Source organism: Saimiri boliviensis, chromosome 1 (genome assembly GCF_048565385.1).
Source record: "Saimiri boliviensis isolate mSaiBol1 chromosome 1, mSaiBol1.pri, whole genome shotgun sequence".
Taxonomy (NCBI): Eukaryota; Metazoa; Chordata; class Mammalia; order Primates; family Cebidae; genus Saimiri; species Saimiri boliviensis.
In genome coordinates this window covers 187,709,938-187,727,038 of record NC_133449.1, presented here as the reverse complement: position 1 = coordinate 187,727,038, position 17,101 = coordinate 187,709,938, and positions in this window count along the sequence as shown.

The following is a 17,101-nucleotide window of genomic DNA, read 5'->3' as shown; positions in this document are numbered from 1 at the left end:
TGACAGTTGCTCTCAAGGACCAGACTGGAAACCTTCTATCCTGACACTGAGGTTTTCCCCTAAACTCGGCAATTGCTTTGATGTCCAAACAGGAATTGAATGGTAGATTTAAAAAAATAGTAAAGATAATATAAGAGACTAAAGAATCCAAAGAAACGGAATATTCTGAGAGTTTATCTTTTTCAAGCATTAACAGATTGCAATTATGTTTCTATTATTTGGCAAGCATGTTTATTTTGTACTGATGAAAATATTTGGCTTTGAAAAACGTGTTTAGGTCAGGTAGACTCATGACCCAGGCCATTCATCACTGGCATAATGTCAGTACTAGGACTGTTTGGCTCATCTAGGGAGATGTAAGCCCCCAGCATATGCAGCAACCAGCATTCCCTAAAAGAGCAGGTATCTGAGGGTGGTACCACATGGCCCAAGTGTCAATAGCAGCTGAAGGTCCTTGTCTCCTTCCCCACTCCACCCTGCATAGACCTGCAAATTACAGTATGACTCAGACCTTCCCTACTGCTAAGGGAAGAATACACAGGACCACAGTCTTGAAAAGTGGGAGGGAGTCTGCCGCAGGTCTGGGCTGACTGTCTTCATCCCAGCTAGAGTCATCTCTCAGTGGAGATTCTTTTCTATTTTATAGGACAGTGCGATGCAATAAATCTGGAAGCATGGCAGTTGTGAGCTGGTGGGGAGTGTAGTGGGGGAAGGAGGATGATGATACATTCCTACTCTTGTCATAAATGACCACAGATTTCTTCCATGGGTCATAGTATAAATGGCAAAGTCCCCAAGTTGTTCTTTGAGTAAGTCTGCCTACCGTAACTCACATAGATTAAGAGTCTGTTTACATACATATGCAGAAAATTCTGTTGCTGGGAGGTAGGTAGGCCAGATGGAACATTTTAGAAAGCCCAAACACAATTTGCTGTCACGTGATGCTATAACATTGCTACTGCTGCACAACAAATAAGGGATAAAAATATACTGCTTGTTTGAACTTTATCTTAGCAACTTACCCTCAAGTCCTCTGTCCCTGCACCGGTGGCTATTTGAACCTCGTACAGCATGTACAGAAGGTTGACTACCAGCTGATGCATCTGTGCTGTAACAAACAGTATTAACAGTTAGGATCAAATGCAATATACCTAAAACATCTGTCCATTTTATCTGACCTGCAAGCTTCCCTGATGCTTAAAACATGCTTGGCCCTTTCTTTATATCCTGGTGCTAGTGGAGACAAATTTCTGATGGAATTTTCCATATCTTTTGGCTTGTGGGACAATCCCTTTACCAGGTGCATTGCCTGTTTCAGTGGAATACATTTTTGAAATGCCTTCTTTTTTTTTTATAGAATGTTATGGCCGATTTGTATTTTCACAGCTTATGTGTCTGTATGTCTTCATGGTGATTCAGACATGCCCTGGCACTTAGTCATTACAGCACAAGAGAATAAGGATTCGCCACGATTTCTCTCATCATTGAGCCTCAGGCCCCCTTTGTGTGCTTAAGGGTTGAAAGGTGGAGGGGGTTACATTCCTATTAATAGATAAAAGATGTATGTAAGAAAAAGGCTATATGAAGATAAGCTCTTGCAACACATACATAAAGCTGGCACTTCACTTCCTACTTTTGGAGTGTCTGGGATGAGCAGGAATGCTAGAGACTCAGCTGCTTCTTATGTGCTTCACCACGAAAAAATGCCCCCTCTGAAGTGCCTGCTTTTTTAGTTGTCACATGATTCTTACAGCTGAAGCAGCCTTTCTCCAACTTGGCTCTTTTACATGCAAAATATTTTAAATCATATTCACATTAGCTTAGAGTACCTTAATTCCAATCTTTTAAGCTAAAATAAGAAAGACTTTTTTTCTTTTATTGAAACAGGGAGGGGTTCCCTGTAGGGCAAAAGGGGTCAAAATATTTAATCTCAGTTTGATACTAAGTTCATCACCTTTATTGTTCAGTGACTTTTCTTTCTCGTTATCTTGTTTTCAGAGTCTAAGCAATTTTACATGTAAGAAACAAAGGACTAAAGTGTTTTTGAAAAATTATGCAAGAAAGAAAACACAATGGCCTATGTAAAGTTGAAACCCAAATATCTTAAATTGATTTTCCAACTAATTCCTCAGTCCTTTTCCATTTAGCTGATACTTATTACATACATATCTGAATTAACTCTGTACTGTGTTCAATCCTCAGACTCTTGATCTTGGGTAGCAGGACCAACTCTCTAGCTTTTTATGCTAGAAGTAATGAAAGCAAGGAAGAACCTAAGGCAGACAGATAAGCCACTACTCTTGGACTATCTCTGGCTTTCCCTTTTCGTGCTCAGAAAAGCCAAGTCCCCTTCATTCTGGATGGGCTCTTCTAGGAGCAGGCTTTCTGAGAATCACAGATCTGTGACCCATTTTGACAGAATGTGTATGTATGAAGGCATATTTAAAATGTTTGCCCTGGAGTTACCCCAAGTTGCCAGGCTTCTGGAACTATCTTTTCTTTACTATCTAAATAAACTGGATCAATACTCCAGTCCCAGTGCCCTTCCCTATATTTTTACAGATTTCCCAGAGAGATTTGTTAACCAGCATAGCTTTTTAAATATTTTTCATTTTATTTTAGATTCAGGGGGTACATATGCAAGTTTGTGACAAGAGTATACTGTATGATGCTGAAGTTTGGGCTTCTGATTACTCCGTCACCCAAGTAGTGAACATAGTACTTAACAAGAAATTTTCCAACCTTTCCCTCTCTTTCTGCCTTCTTGGATTTCCTAGCGTCTATTATTCATGTAGTTACGTCCATGTGTACCAAAGATTTAGCTCCCAGATATAAGTGAGAATGTGATATTTGATTTTCTGTTTTTGTATTAATTCACTTAGGATAATCCATGTTGCTGCAAAGGTCATAATTTCATTCTTTTTACGGCAGTATGGCATTCCATGATATATATATATACCACATTTTCTTTATCTAATCCACCACTGAGGGGCACCTGGGTTGATTCCATGTCTTTGCTATTGTGAATAGTGCTGCAAAAAACATGTAAGTACATGTGTCTTTTTGGTGGAACAATTTATTTTCATTTGGTTATATACCCAGTAATGAGACGCCTGGCCTGAATGGTAGTTCTATTTTTAATTCTTTGAGAAATCTCCAAACTACTTTCCACAGTGGCTGAACTAATTTACATCCCACCAACAGTGTATAAATGTTCCTTTTCACTGTAACCTCGCCAACATCTGTTATTTTTTTACTTTTAATAATAGCCATATCTGGCTGATGTGAGACAGTATCTCATTGTGGTTTTGATTTGCATTTCTCTGATGATTAGTGATGTTGAGAATTTTTTCATGTTTTTCTACCACTTTTATGTTTTCTTTTGAGAAGTGTTTGTTTATGTCTTTTCTCACTTTTTAATGGGGTTATTTTTTTTTTTACTTGATCTGTTTAACTTCCTTATAGATTCTGGATATTAGTCCTTTTGTCAGATGCATAGTTTGCTATTATTTTCTTACCTTCTTTAGGTTGTCTGTTTACTCCATTGATAGTATCTTTTGCTGGGCAGAAGTTTTTAGTTTAATGAGGTCCCACTTGTCAATTTTTGGTTTTGTTTCTATTGCTTTTAAGGACTTGGTCATAAATTATTTTGAAGGCCAATGTCCAGAGGGGTATTTCCTAAGTTTTCTTCTAGGACTTTTGTACTTTGAGGTCTTACATTCAAGTCTTTAATCCATCTCGTGTTGATTTTTTTCTATGGTGATAGGTAGAGGTCCAGTTTTATTTTTCTGCATATGGTTAGGCAATTTTCCTAAAACCATTTATTGAAAAGTCCTTTCCCTATTGCTTATTTTTATCAACTTTGTCAAACTTGGTTGTCAAACAAACTTTGGTTGTAGGAATAAAGGTTTATTTCTGGATCCTCTATTTTGTTCCGTTGGTCTTTGTGTCTATTTTTGTACCAGTACCATGCTGTTTTGGTTATTGTAGCCCTGCAGTATAGATTGTAGTCAGGCAATGTGATGCTTCTGGCTTTGTTCTTTTTGCTTAGGATTGCTTCGGCTATTCGAGCTCATTTTGGTTTCATATGAATTTTGGTATAGCTTTTTCTAATTCTGTGAAAAATGACATTGGTAATTTAATAGTAATAGCATTGAATCTGTAGATTGCTTTGGGCAGTATGGACATTTTAGTGATTCTTCCTATCCCTGAGCATGGAATGTTTCTTCATGTGTTTGTATTGTCTCTGATTTCTTTCAGCAGTTCTTTGTAGTTCTCCTTGTAAAGATCTTTCACATCCTTGACCAGCACATCTCTTTCTCTGAATTCCGGGGCCTAATTGGGCTACCTGCTTTTCCATCATATGATCTCAGCATTGCACAGCTCTATGGAGTGCCACTAACTTTGTAGTTTATGTGAATGACGTCTTCTGAAGCACATATAGGGGTAAATGATGTCCCTGGAGCTGAGCTAAAAGTATGCTAAAAGTAACGAAAGCGGGGAAGACTTGTTTTATCATATAGTGGTAAATGATGTCCCTGGAGCTGAGCAACACAGTGGCTGCCAAAAAAAAAAAAACTTTTTAAATAACAAAACATTCTCTTTTTCATTTGCTAAAATACTACAACTGAAAACTCATATGTGTGATAGAAGTCTAGAGAAGACATTATGGCTAATAGGGAGTTAATTGCATTACAGTGTAGGGAATGCTTTTTGGCCAAGTAGAGAGGGGAGGGGTTCAATTTTCATAACCCAACAGTCCCAGATCATTGGGGTATTTTATTGAAAAAGAAAAAAAAACCCAGAAAGAATTCCACCTTATTCCTAAAGCTTTGCCCTTTTGTCTCAAAATGCCAAGATGATAGGTATTTTTATTGCCTTTACAGATGGTTTAAGGAAAAAGGAGGAAAGGATGAGATGAGATCATATGGATGATTTAGGACTATGGCAAAGCCCCAAGCTGAAAACCTAAAATTTCTGGATTCATTTCTGTTTGCCATTTCACACTATGTATTTAGCCTTTCCCAAACAGGGAGCAAGAGGAAAATACAGCTTTCAGAAACAAGTTTCTCTTATCTATCCAATGTCAGCCAATTGTTTACTTCATTGATTTGAAAATTTCCCTCCTACTCTAGGTCTTTCTTAGATTGCCAATTAGCTGGTTCCTAATATCCTGTCACCAAGATTAAGATCTTCTGATTAAAAATTTATAACTACAGTCCAATTTTTATTGTATTTTATTATATTTCCTGAGAAGTGAAATCTCCCCCTACTGTGTAATTCCTCTCTCCTGAACATGATTGGTAAATACATATTTAATTGAGTAAAAAGTAAATACACTTTCCATTTAAAACTGATTTATGAGAGTTTTATGCTATCCAAATCAGTCTTCAATTATTCTCCAATCCTTCAAGTAGGTACTTCATTGAATACAAAATTAACTGATGTTATAAAATTTTCTTGATGTTGTACTAAAGCTAAGTAAATTGAATGGACATCATCACTTATAAAAAAGTAGAAAGCATCATTCTATTAAAGTAGAATGATGTCCAAAATAGCTCAGTAGCCAGGCAAATATATTCTTGGTTATAGGATAGTTGGCTAGTCCAGACTATCTCATAAAAGGACACAGATGAAACTAGAGAGATTGGCCAGAGAACTAATTATCAATTGAATATAGGGACATATGTAGAGGATTTTATTTCTTGCAGTCTGTGAAATGAATTTTTACATATATTTAAGAAATACAGAGAAATAGACAATCTTCTTCATTAGAACCTTAACTTCTCTTCTGTATTATTGTAATCAAAAATTACATCACATACTTCAATTTCAGTAGCTGCTTAGAATATATGATTGACTACATAGAATGTGTATGGTTTAAAGAAAAAACAATCATGATAGAAATAGGGAATTCAAAAGTATCAGAAAAGATAGGACTGAGTTGAAAAGACAAGAGACAAAGGTAATAGTTGAATCAGTTGGAATAATGCTGTCTTCTTCATCCCAATTTGACCCAATGTGTGTCTATCTTGAGCTCTCTAGTTGAACAACATGTGGTGGGCATTTAAAGTAGCTTCTGTAGAAGCAGTTAGCGAACTGTGTGCCCTATAACAGACAATGGCAGGTTATCCATGAAGAAAATGAGATATAAGCATGAGAAAAGTAATCGCTGAAGTTCACACATTTCAAACAAGGTCGTTTACTACCTCTTTTGTGGAGCATAAAGAGGCTGCCTCAGGCTGGAGAATGTTTTCTGGCAAAGCTCCCTTCCCCTGCTGTGGGAAGGAGAGCTAAGGACTGCTGAGCTACAGTTGCAGCTCTGTTAGGATATCCCAAGAAGTTTCCTGACAAATGGCAGAAAGCCAGGCCTAAGTTAGTGGTAGGGAGTTGCCTCCAATGTGCTTTGAGGAGTTTCTAAAAGCATTTGTCACCAAATACCTCCCATAAGAAAGTGCGTGGAAGTCCCATCATAATATTCATTCCTTTTACATAAAGGAGATCCTAACCAGACTCATGAAGACCTTCTTAATGACACATAGTTTACCCAAGAGGTGTACCCACGAGTGACCTGAACTGTATAGGTTTCTCAGCTTCGTTCCATATCCTGTTACGATCCAGAGGGAGTGGACCCCAAGACAAACACACTTGGGTGGCAAATGTAGGGTGAAGACAGAAAAGTCTGCAATGCAATAAACGTCCCAGATTAAAAATAAATGCATATCATCCCAGGGTGAGAATAATGGGTTTCTAGAGGCAATGAAACTAAGGGCCTATTTGAGAAATAGAAGGCCATTGAAAAGCAAAGTCAGATGGTTAGCACCCAATGTAAACTTTGCCTACCCCACAAGTTTGCAGTCAAGTCCTGACTTTGAGTAAGGAGGGGAACACCTTTGGTGGCAGCCATTATTGAGTCATATATGATTATCAAACAAAGTAAACTAGGAGCAGTCACAGAAGTGTGGCTGACTTGGGTTTCTGACTCTCTTCTGAATGTCAGTGTTGAACAGGGATCTGCCATCAGGAATTTATCTTCCTTGTTAACAAAGAAGCAAGGCTGCTTGTTTTAATTGGCCATTGATTGTTGAGCTAATAATATGCCACATTTGGAGATTCCACTACAGAGTTCTCCTGTTATTTTCTTACTTTCAGTAGAACTGAAGAAAACAATAAACCAGAAATGAACGTGTACTCTGCTGTCTCTCTGGGGTCACAAGCCAGTCACCTGTGCATCCTGTACCAGTCAGGTTATCTGGACAAACAGGGAAAGACAGCAGTGCTACACATCAGTCAGCACATTTTATCTCACTGCTTTCAGCCATAAAACTGCCAGCGTAAAGAAAATTAAGCCAGGTGACAAACCACCACAAGAAAAGGTTGTTTTTCCAAATTTTCTTGCCTGAAGAAGGTAACGAAAAATATTAAAGGTAATTGGGTCAGGTTTCAGTAACTTAAGTGTCATATACCACCCACTGCAACACAGTCCCCTAAATAGCTTGCAGGTTTAAGAATAATACAAAAGCAAAAAAGAAAAAACTGAACTGTTTGAAAACTCATGAAGTTTCCTTGGGAAGGAATTCAAAGAAGGTAAAATAAATGAATCCTGTCCACTCGGCTGATTAAAGAGCAGCAATTGTATTGTCAGTCCTGCCAAGACTCAAATGGCACCTCAGAATTTAGAGTTAGAAGTATTTGTAACGCTCTTGATTTAGACAAATGGACATAGACATCTGCCTGAAGGTGAAGAACGATTTTACTAACTGTCTTGTGTGGTAATTGACAGAAGCTGACAATGAAAACGGTAGAGAGGTAGGTTAAGAGGTTAGTCATCTACCAAGACCTGTAAGCCTGAAGCATGATTTGAATGTTATACAAGAGCACCAGGGAAGGCTGTGCATATGTGACTGTGTGTATAGAATGCTCCAATCCTGGGTCAGATAATTTATATTGATGTTCCTTCTCATGTCACATGTCAAATCATGCCTCACTGGCTGCTGCTGATTTCATCAGACCCAATGTACACAAGGATATGTGCAGGGTGAAGGTTTTCACTGGCCTTTTTCTTAGATCATTAGTTTGTAGTTTGCAATTAGAGAACTGCTTCAACAATAATATAAGTAGTCATAATTTTTAAAAAGAAAAGAGTTTAAAAATGTATTCAAAGTTGTATATTACAATTATTAATGTATCATTGGAACTAATAGCAAAAAAAAACCCTCAAAAACTAGAGACAAACTAAATGTCCATCCATACACTGAAATATTAATCAGCCACTAAGCAAAATGAGATAGATCTATAAATTTTTGGATGAAAAGATGTCCATAAAATGACTTAAACCACTACAAATAAAAAGAATTTGTCCAAGTGCAGTGGCTCATGCCTATAATCCCACCACTTTGGGAGGCCAAGGCAGGCAGTTGTCTTGAGTTCGGGAGTTTGAGATCAGCCTGGACAACACGGTGAAACCCTATTTCTACAAAAAAATCGAAAAACATTAGCTGGCCATGGTGGCACACACCAGTAAACCCAGCAACCTGGGAGGCTGAGGTGGGAGGATCGCCTGAGACTGGGAAGGTTGAGGCTGCAATGAGCCATGAGCATACCACTACACTCCAGTCTGGGCAACAGAGTGAGACTCTGTTTCAAAAAGAATTAAATTGAGATCAAAATATATATTTTTATTCCATTTTTTATTTAGAAAAATTTTTTTGATATATGAGAGGAAAAGAATTTGAAAGAGTACACTGGAGGGCACTTGAGGAAGAGGTTTGAAAAGAGTAAGATTTGGATTTTATTTCTTACTGAGTATACTTCTTTGCTACTATTATTTTTTTTTGAAATGGACATACATTAGTTTATCAATTTTTAAAAATAGCCAATTAATTTCTTATTTAAAAAGGGAAAAATGCTAAAATAGGAAAAAAAACTGTATGAAAAGAGCTGAGAGAGTTTTTTTTTTTTTTTTTTTTTTTTTTTTTTTTTTTTTTTTTTTTTTTACAGCCCACTGTATTTTTGTGGGCTGACCGCTTAAATTGCTAGGGGTAGTTAATTTTATTGTAATTGCTTAGTTTGTGTTTGATTTTATTAGATAACGTAAGATCTATATTTTCTCTTTAGAATGCTAGAATGCCAATGTGTGTGTCTGGCGTGTGTGTGGTTTCTGATAGCATGCTGAGAGAAAGAAAGAGAAAATACTGAATTATTTCTACTTTTGTTATTTTTGTCCTCCATTTGGGGAGGCCATTTTTATTCTTTTTTTCCTTCCTTTATTTCTTTCTATTTTATTACACAATTTTTATTTGTACTAAAACTGTGTATTAGTTATGAATCTTTTGCTTACAAGAGAAAGAAACCCAGCTCAAACAAGCTTATGGCATAAAAGGGAAGCTGGGTTAAATTTTTCATGAAGATTTTCTTTCTTTTCTTTTTTTTTTTTTTTTTCTATCTCTTATTGCTGCTTTTGTCTGTATTGCTTTCATTCTCAACCAGGGTGTTCCTTCAGAGCAGCAAAGACGGCAACCATGGCTGCCTTAGGCTTACATCACCCTCTAAGCTAACAAAAAAACTAAGAGAGCAAGAAAGACTGCCTCTTTTTCAATAGGTCTGAACAATCCTCTGTCCCTGTGCAATCTTTAAGGCCAAGAGGTTGTGAGACCCTGATTGGCTAGTTGTTGTCATGTGCCCATCCCTATAGTGAGGGAGGCAGGTCAAGTGTTCAACCAATCTATTACTGGGGGGAAAGAAGAGTTCTCAGAAGAAAAAACAGCTCTTACAAGAAAGGAGAAAGTCTGCTAAAGAGGCAAAACAACAGATATACACTAAACATGGGATTTTAAGTGTCGCGTTTCATAGAAAGAAGTAACAAAGCCACCTTCATTTTCTTGGACTTTCTAATTGTTTGAAGGTTTCCCTGCTTAAGGTTTCTGTAATTTTTTCTTAATATTTCTCACCGGATTAGAAGACATGGTTGCTTTTGTTTTTCTTTCCCGTATATCCTGTTATGAGCAAAAAGCCTGCTCCATTTTTCTGGTTTGCCCAACTAGCCTGTCATTTGCCTTTCGATGATTTATCTTAAAAGGAAATTCTGGTAAAATGAAAAATTTTGATTTTTAAAACACCTTATTTGATTATGAGGGAAGAAAATACAGTGTTTCAGATAGGGTTTTTGAAAGTCTTGAGCTGGTGAGTTATTGCATAAAAATAACTTATGTTCTTTTTCCTGAGCCAGCAGTCCTTTAAAAAGCAGGTGTTCCGGATACTGGAGATGACAAACAGCTTTATAACTAATGCGAGGAAGAGCAGAGGACAGTGGACTCCTCAGCCAAGTGTTAAAGCCAAGGGGAAATATTCCAAAACGGACTTTTCTGTAACCATCTCATAACAGGGGAAGCCAGAGGATTAGTAAAACAGTAAGCGTACAGTCTAGTCACTTTGAAGCCTGACATATTAGCTAGTTTGCTAAGGGCGTACATTTATGTAGATCTTTTAAAGGGAAAAGATTTTTCTTTCAGTCAAGAATAAAGATACTATAGTTTTTCTCTGTCTTCAGCTCATTATAAGTATCATCAACATCTGTTGCATAGTCTGCTTGGAGTGAGACTATTTTTATGAAGTTTGCAGAATGCACACTAGATTCTTAACACACTGTAAAGGCTTATTTACTGATTATTAAGTTGTTTCAGAGGGAGAAAGAAAAAGAGATGTTAGGTATAGAATTAGAGAATCATGCAGGCTCTCCTTCTGTTTGAAGAAGTACAACGGACCTGAAGGGCAATATATTTTGCAGCCCCTCAGTCACTGAGCACAAGGATAAAATAGTGTTTTGTTTTGTTTTTTAATATTCCCAGTTTCCTTCTTTTGGAACATCTACAGAGCACATCAGTAATTTCCTTCTAGCATTTATTGATGCGTTTTCTACCAAACATCAATTTTCCCCATTCTGCGTTAACTGTCATGTTCATCTGTTACCATTCATGTAAACCTATAGCTATTTAGCCACCTGTTTTCCCCTTTTTCAACAATACTGCCATCTGTTTTGATGGAATGGTTTGGAATGGATGTTTAGGGGGCAGGTATGATGTGGGTGATTTTTCACATTCCCAAGAACAGAACTGTCCAATAGAAATACTATATGACTGAAATATGTAATTTTAAGGTTCCTAGTAGCTGAATTTTTAAAAATTAAAAATAACTGGTGAGTTTTTACTTTGAAATATTTTATTTAATTCAATATATCCAAATATTATACAATTATTAGTGAGAGCTTTGACATTCTTTTTTTGTACTAAGACTTTGAAATCCAGTATATCTATTACCTGCATAACACGTCTTAATTTGGACTAGCTATCTTCCAACTGTTCTATGACTACATGTGTCTACTGCATTAAACAGTGCAGCCCTAGAAGGACTCCGTAGCCTATACTTAAATTATCCATTGTGGACATATGATCCTTTTACGTAACACTACATAGTTCTGAGTAGTTTAGGATACTGTGAACATAAAATTGTTTTCTTTCAAAAATCCTTGTTTCCTCAAATTTGTACCAAGATTCCAAGTTCTTTTTCCCTAGTCAATCTAGCTGCTAAAGCTATTTCTAAAGTCATGACAGATTTTAGAAGACATGGAAAGTGAGAGGTGAGAAGTGCTCAAAATTACAGCTCATAATTCTTAAGTTAAATTCTGTATTAGATAATGACATTTTTAAAAGTATCTACCTTGCCGGGCACGGTGGCTCAAGCCTGTAATCCCAGCACTTTGGGAGGCCGAGGCGGGTGGATCACAAGGTCAAGAGATCGAGACCATCCTGGTCAACATGGTGAAACCCCGTCTCTACTAAAAATACAAAAAAGTAGCTGGGCATGGTGGCATATGCCTGTAATCCAAGCTACTCAGGAGACTGAGGCAGGAGAATTGCCTGAACCCAGGAGGCGGAGGTTGCGGTGAGCCGAGATCGCGCCATTGCACTCCAGCCTGGGTAACAAGAGCGAAACTCCGTCTCAAAAAAAAAAAAAAAAAAAAAAAAAAAAAAAAAAAAAAAAATTATCTACCTGGTTATATGTGATTCTCATAGACTTTTTTTATCACCTTCATGATTTCTGCTACACCTGACTTACTCTTACATTTATTGTATGTTCTAGTCTCAGTTCTCCAAGGCTTTGGAACAATCTCCTTCTTACCTTGGCTACACATTTCTAATAGCAGTGATTGATCCTTTCACCAGAGAGGATGCCCTAGGAATTTCTACTTTCTCTTAGGACTTGCTTTCTGGGGATGAGTAGTATGTGGTGACATTGATCACACCAAGGCTTTATAAGCACTTTAATATGTCAACATTTCCACATATCTTCTGCATATATGGTTAATGGTAGTGGTAGTGACGATTGTTTTTGTTTTTGTATGCGTGTGTGCCAGTCCAAGGAGTACATTGCACATGAGCCTCTTTAAAGCCTCCTTAATCATTTAATTATTTGGGAATCACTCTGCACACATTTTTGGCTTCTAGGTGGTTGTTGGATGGACACTCAGCAGTACAAGCTGCTTCCTTACCTGGAACATTCCTCTATTCACTATTCACATCATTAACTTCTTCTCGTTCCTCAAAACTCAGAAGTCTTCCCTAACTGCCCAATACTGTATTAGAGCCTCTCTTTATTTTCTGCCTCAGCTATCTGGTTTTTTTCTTCATCCACTTGGCAACACTGAAATATACACATTTATTGACTGTTCATAAGGGCAGTCTGTTGTGTCTGTTCTGCTCACCTCAACAGATCGTAAACAATTATCACAGTGCCCAGTACATAGCAGGTGCCCAAGAATATTTGCTGAATAAATGCATGACAAAGTACTTTGTATTTTTTCAAGAACTATGTTTTTCCACTGATAACAAATTAATGACAAACATTTCAAAATCATATTAAAATCGGTCCAGACTTTAAAATACTAATGATGCCCCTCTCATTACAGATGTTTATTTTTGAAAATTCTTCTTCAATGTCTGTTCTTGAGTTATAAGCCAAATTATTTTTGGAGGTCTGGGTAGAATGTTAATGCTGTTTACAAACCAAAGTTTTGAATCAAACGGAAAGATCTAAATATTAAAATACCTTAAATTGCCAGAGAACCAATGGCAATACTTAAACATGAACTAAAAGGTTTTCCAAATAACGTTTCACATACTGTGACTATAATAAAAATAGGGTTGTGGAAAACTATACACTTACCACATAAGAATATAAGATGTTCTATTATTATGGCTTAAGTGGCAAATAATTCAAGTTCTATTTAATGTCATGATACAAGTGGAGAAATAAAGATATTTATAGCCAGCTAGCCAGCACTCAGCTTCAGGGTCCATATTTCCAATGGATTCACCCATACTCCATAGACATTACAGAGTTTACTTACTTAACAGTAATTCTTCTAATATATTTAATTGTGATTTTTAAAAATATTAGCTTATTTAAGTCTCATAGTCTTTTGAAGTAGAGACTATTAGCATCCCATTTTGTAGCTGAGGGAACTAAGGCCTGGTCACCTTAAATAATGTTAAAGATAAAATAGGGCCAGGTGTAGTGGCTCATCTCTGTAATCCCAGCACTTCTTTGGGAGGCTGAGGCAGGCAGATCACTTGAGGCCAGGAGTTCGAGACCAGCCTGGCCAACATAGCAAAACCCTGTTCCTACTAAAAATATAAAAATTAGCTGGGCATGGTGGTGTACACCTGTAATCCCAACTGCTTAGGTGACTGAGAGACAAGAATCACTTGAACCCAGGAGGCAGAGGTTGCAGTGAGCTGAGATCATGCCTCTGCACTCTACCCAGGACAGCAGAGTGAGACTCTTTCTCAATAAATGAATGAATAAATAAATAAATAACTTTGAAGATAAAATAAAAAGTAAATCTACAGTTTGAACCCAAAATAAGAGGTAAAGCTGGGATGCAAACTTTGGGTTAATATGCTTAAATCCTCTATACTGCAGGGGTAGATTGGACTTTGAATTTAAAAGCATTTATTCCATCAATAATTACTTCCTTTTCTATTCCTACAAACCACCTTTAAAAACCTCCCCATGATTTACAAGGAACTTTTAAAAAATCAGTCATCAGCTATTTTTTTTTTTATCTAGTACAATATGTAGTTACCATTTTTCTCCTTGTTTTTTTTTCTGAAGATGACCATATGCCCCAAGTCCAGGGAATTGGGTACTGGAAGCTACAAATTTGAGGAAGAAAGTAAAATTCACAAGATAGTCACATTTAAGAAGGCTGAAAACCTTACTTCATTTTCAGAACTAATCTTTCTTCCTAAAAGTTGTTTGGAATTAGGATTTATTCTGGTTTAGAACAGTGGTGATTATAGTTACTTAAGCATTCCATTCACTGACAGCTTTCTGCTGCTACTTAGAGGTAATGATTCTAATGCCTTTGTCGGGCTTATTCAAAGGGAACAAGTTTCTGTTCTATTAACTCACTAAAAGCTGCTTAAAGATAAAGCCAGAGACTAAAGTCAGTTATAGCTCTAATCTTCATTGGATCTAAATCCCCCTTTTCCATTTCATAGCCATGTGCATCATCCATAAACCGATCTAATTATTTCCAAATGCATGTCCTTGCTCTCACGTTAGAACAGGTGAGTAAAGAGATAAATTACTTGTATTATAAAGACAACAGAAACTCTGAATCTAACTATATCAGTGGATTAAATCAAGGTAATATCAAAGCACAGATTATATGCTATAGTAAAATTATTATCAAATGAAGAAAGGAGACTTAATAGTTACCTCTAGGGTCAGCAGCAATGAAAAATATAAGGCTGTTACAATTGACAAATAATCAATGGAATGCATTCTCATTGGTTTCACAGTCTGCAACCATGGCAGGTCCACATGCATGTGGCATCGTGTTCGGAAGTTGACCTGCATCTCTCTTCAGATCATTTAACCACACTCGGCTGAGCTGCATTCCTTTTTAAACAACCTAATCAAATTTATTTCAAATACCAAAACCTTTAGTTAGAGATTTAATCTGTGTTTATGCACACGTGTGAAATCTATAGTGTTTAAATGTGCCCTTACCTAAGAGTACTCCATATTTACAGAATATGAATTTTATGACTTCCCAGTTTTTCTGTTTTAAATGAACTTTCTCATATTTTTTTTTCCCCTGAAAATGGAAATCCCCAGTCAGGGTCAGACTGCCCCATATGATGTTTGGTTTTAGGCATGTTGGCCTATAATCAGGGAATCATTCTGGCAGGGAAACTATAGGTGCCCCTCCCTAGGGAACTCTCTCATCCCCTTCTCCCCCTCCCCTTACATGGTCTTTGAGCTCTGAGATATACCAGTCGTTGAAAGCACCTATTATATTTCTCTTTTCTATTGCCCAAGTTGAAAAGTAGTATAACCCAGTAGGCAAATTACTATTTGGAAGCCTTTGTTTATTAATTCTATGCTGTAGCATCCACTAGAGGACCTGCCTGCATATTGAATAACTAAGGTATTGCTCTATACATATGTCATGTTATGAAAATAAATGTGGTGCCCATTCAGCAAGGGTATAGCATATTCATTTATCGTCAGGATGAATACTCTGATGTAGGAGTGCTATTTATTTCACCAGCAGAGAAAACAAACCTAAAAACAAATTCAATAAGTCTGTACAGTTTTAAGGGTTTTAAACACTCCTCAGTTATTAAAATAACCACTTTTCGGTTGAATAACAGATCCGTGATATTAATTTACATCAGTGACTAAAGTAGTTATTAATGAAGATGAAAAAAAGAAATAGTAGAATACAAAGGGAGGAAAGGATGGTGTCAATGAAAAAAACCAGAAAACATTAATTTTATTCATGCTCTTAAAATAGAACACCCTAAATCTGAATGTCAAAATGTTTCTGCAGGTTAATTTTCCCTTAGATTTTTACAGGGAAGAATAGACAAGTTACAGGTGGGAGATGATTTATTGTTTGGGTCGTTTTGTAATCAGGGAAAGTCTAGGTCAGTTAGCTGAAGAGGAAACGTTTATCTCTGTGTGTAGCAAGTTTCAGAGGGACAGTTTTAATCTCAGCTAATCATTCATAAGATAGAGAATGGGAAGTTGAGGCGTCTGTGTCTGGTCTTATCAGCACATCCAGGCAAAAAGGGGAAAGTCTGTGTTTGGCCTGTCCTAGGTAAACAAGAGAGTCATCTCTGAATCTTATGAGAGTCGTGAGAAAGAGTGAACCTAGAGTTTTATTTAGGTTTCATGGGCAAAGGTGGCACTTTGGGGTGAGCTATTTCCTGGAACACAAAAAGGCTGAGGGATTTCTCAATCATCACTGTTTTCTGGATGCACCAGGCTCAGGTAGATTTTACCATAGTCACTAGAAACCTGATTCAGACTGGAGGCAACAGTGGACAGATAGGGAGATGTGATGTGACCCAAGAGGAGTCATTCAAATACACCTGAAAACTACAAGCCACCTTTGGAGGGCAAACACTTTCCAGGAAAAATACCCAGGAAAAAGTGACCTGTGGAAGACAATGTGGGTAGAATCCCTGAGAAAAGCAACCAGTCCACTGGGGCTCAAGTAGCTGTAGAAATACCACTTTTAAATCAAAATTGAAGGTTTACAGATGAAGCTGAGTGAGGACAGGCAAAGAGTCTCTCAGGGCCTAGGTGAAGAGTGAGCCCAAGTCAGCCTCAGTGCTAACCTGCCAAATTCCAGCTGTTGGGTTAAAGTAAGAGTAGTTAAATCCAGTCATGACGCCTATACATTGCCTGCCCGAATGGAGTTTGGAATTCATAGTTTCTGTCTACATTCCAACAGCTATAGAGATTGATTGTGCCCACTGATAACTCATTACAGAAGATAAATACAGGGGCAAATAATACAATTCTCAGAAAATGCTGTAGTCCCCTATGGATAGTCTCTCTATATTTTTGCCCCAAAATGCCTCATAACACATGGCAAAACACTCATTTATCTGATTGTGTTTTTGCAAATGTCTAATAGTTTCTATTTAAAATACCAACAACAAAGCTGCTGATGAATGATGTGTAGGAATGAGTAAAACAGAGTAATAGGATTAATAGGAATCTCGGGATAATCTCAAGGAAT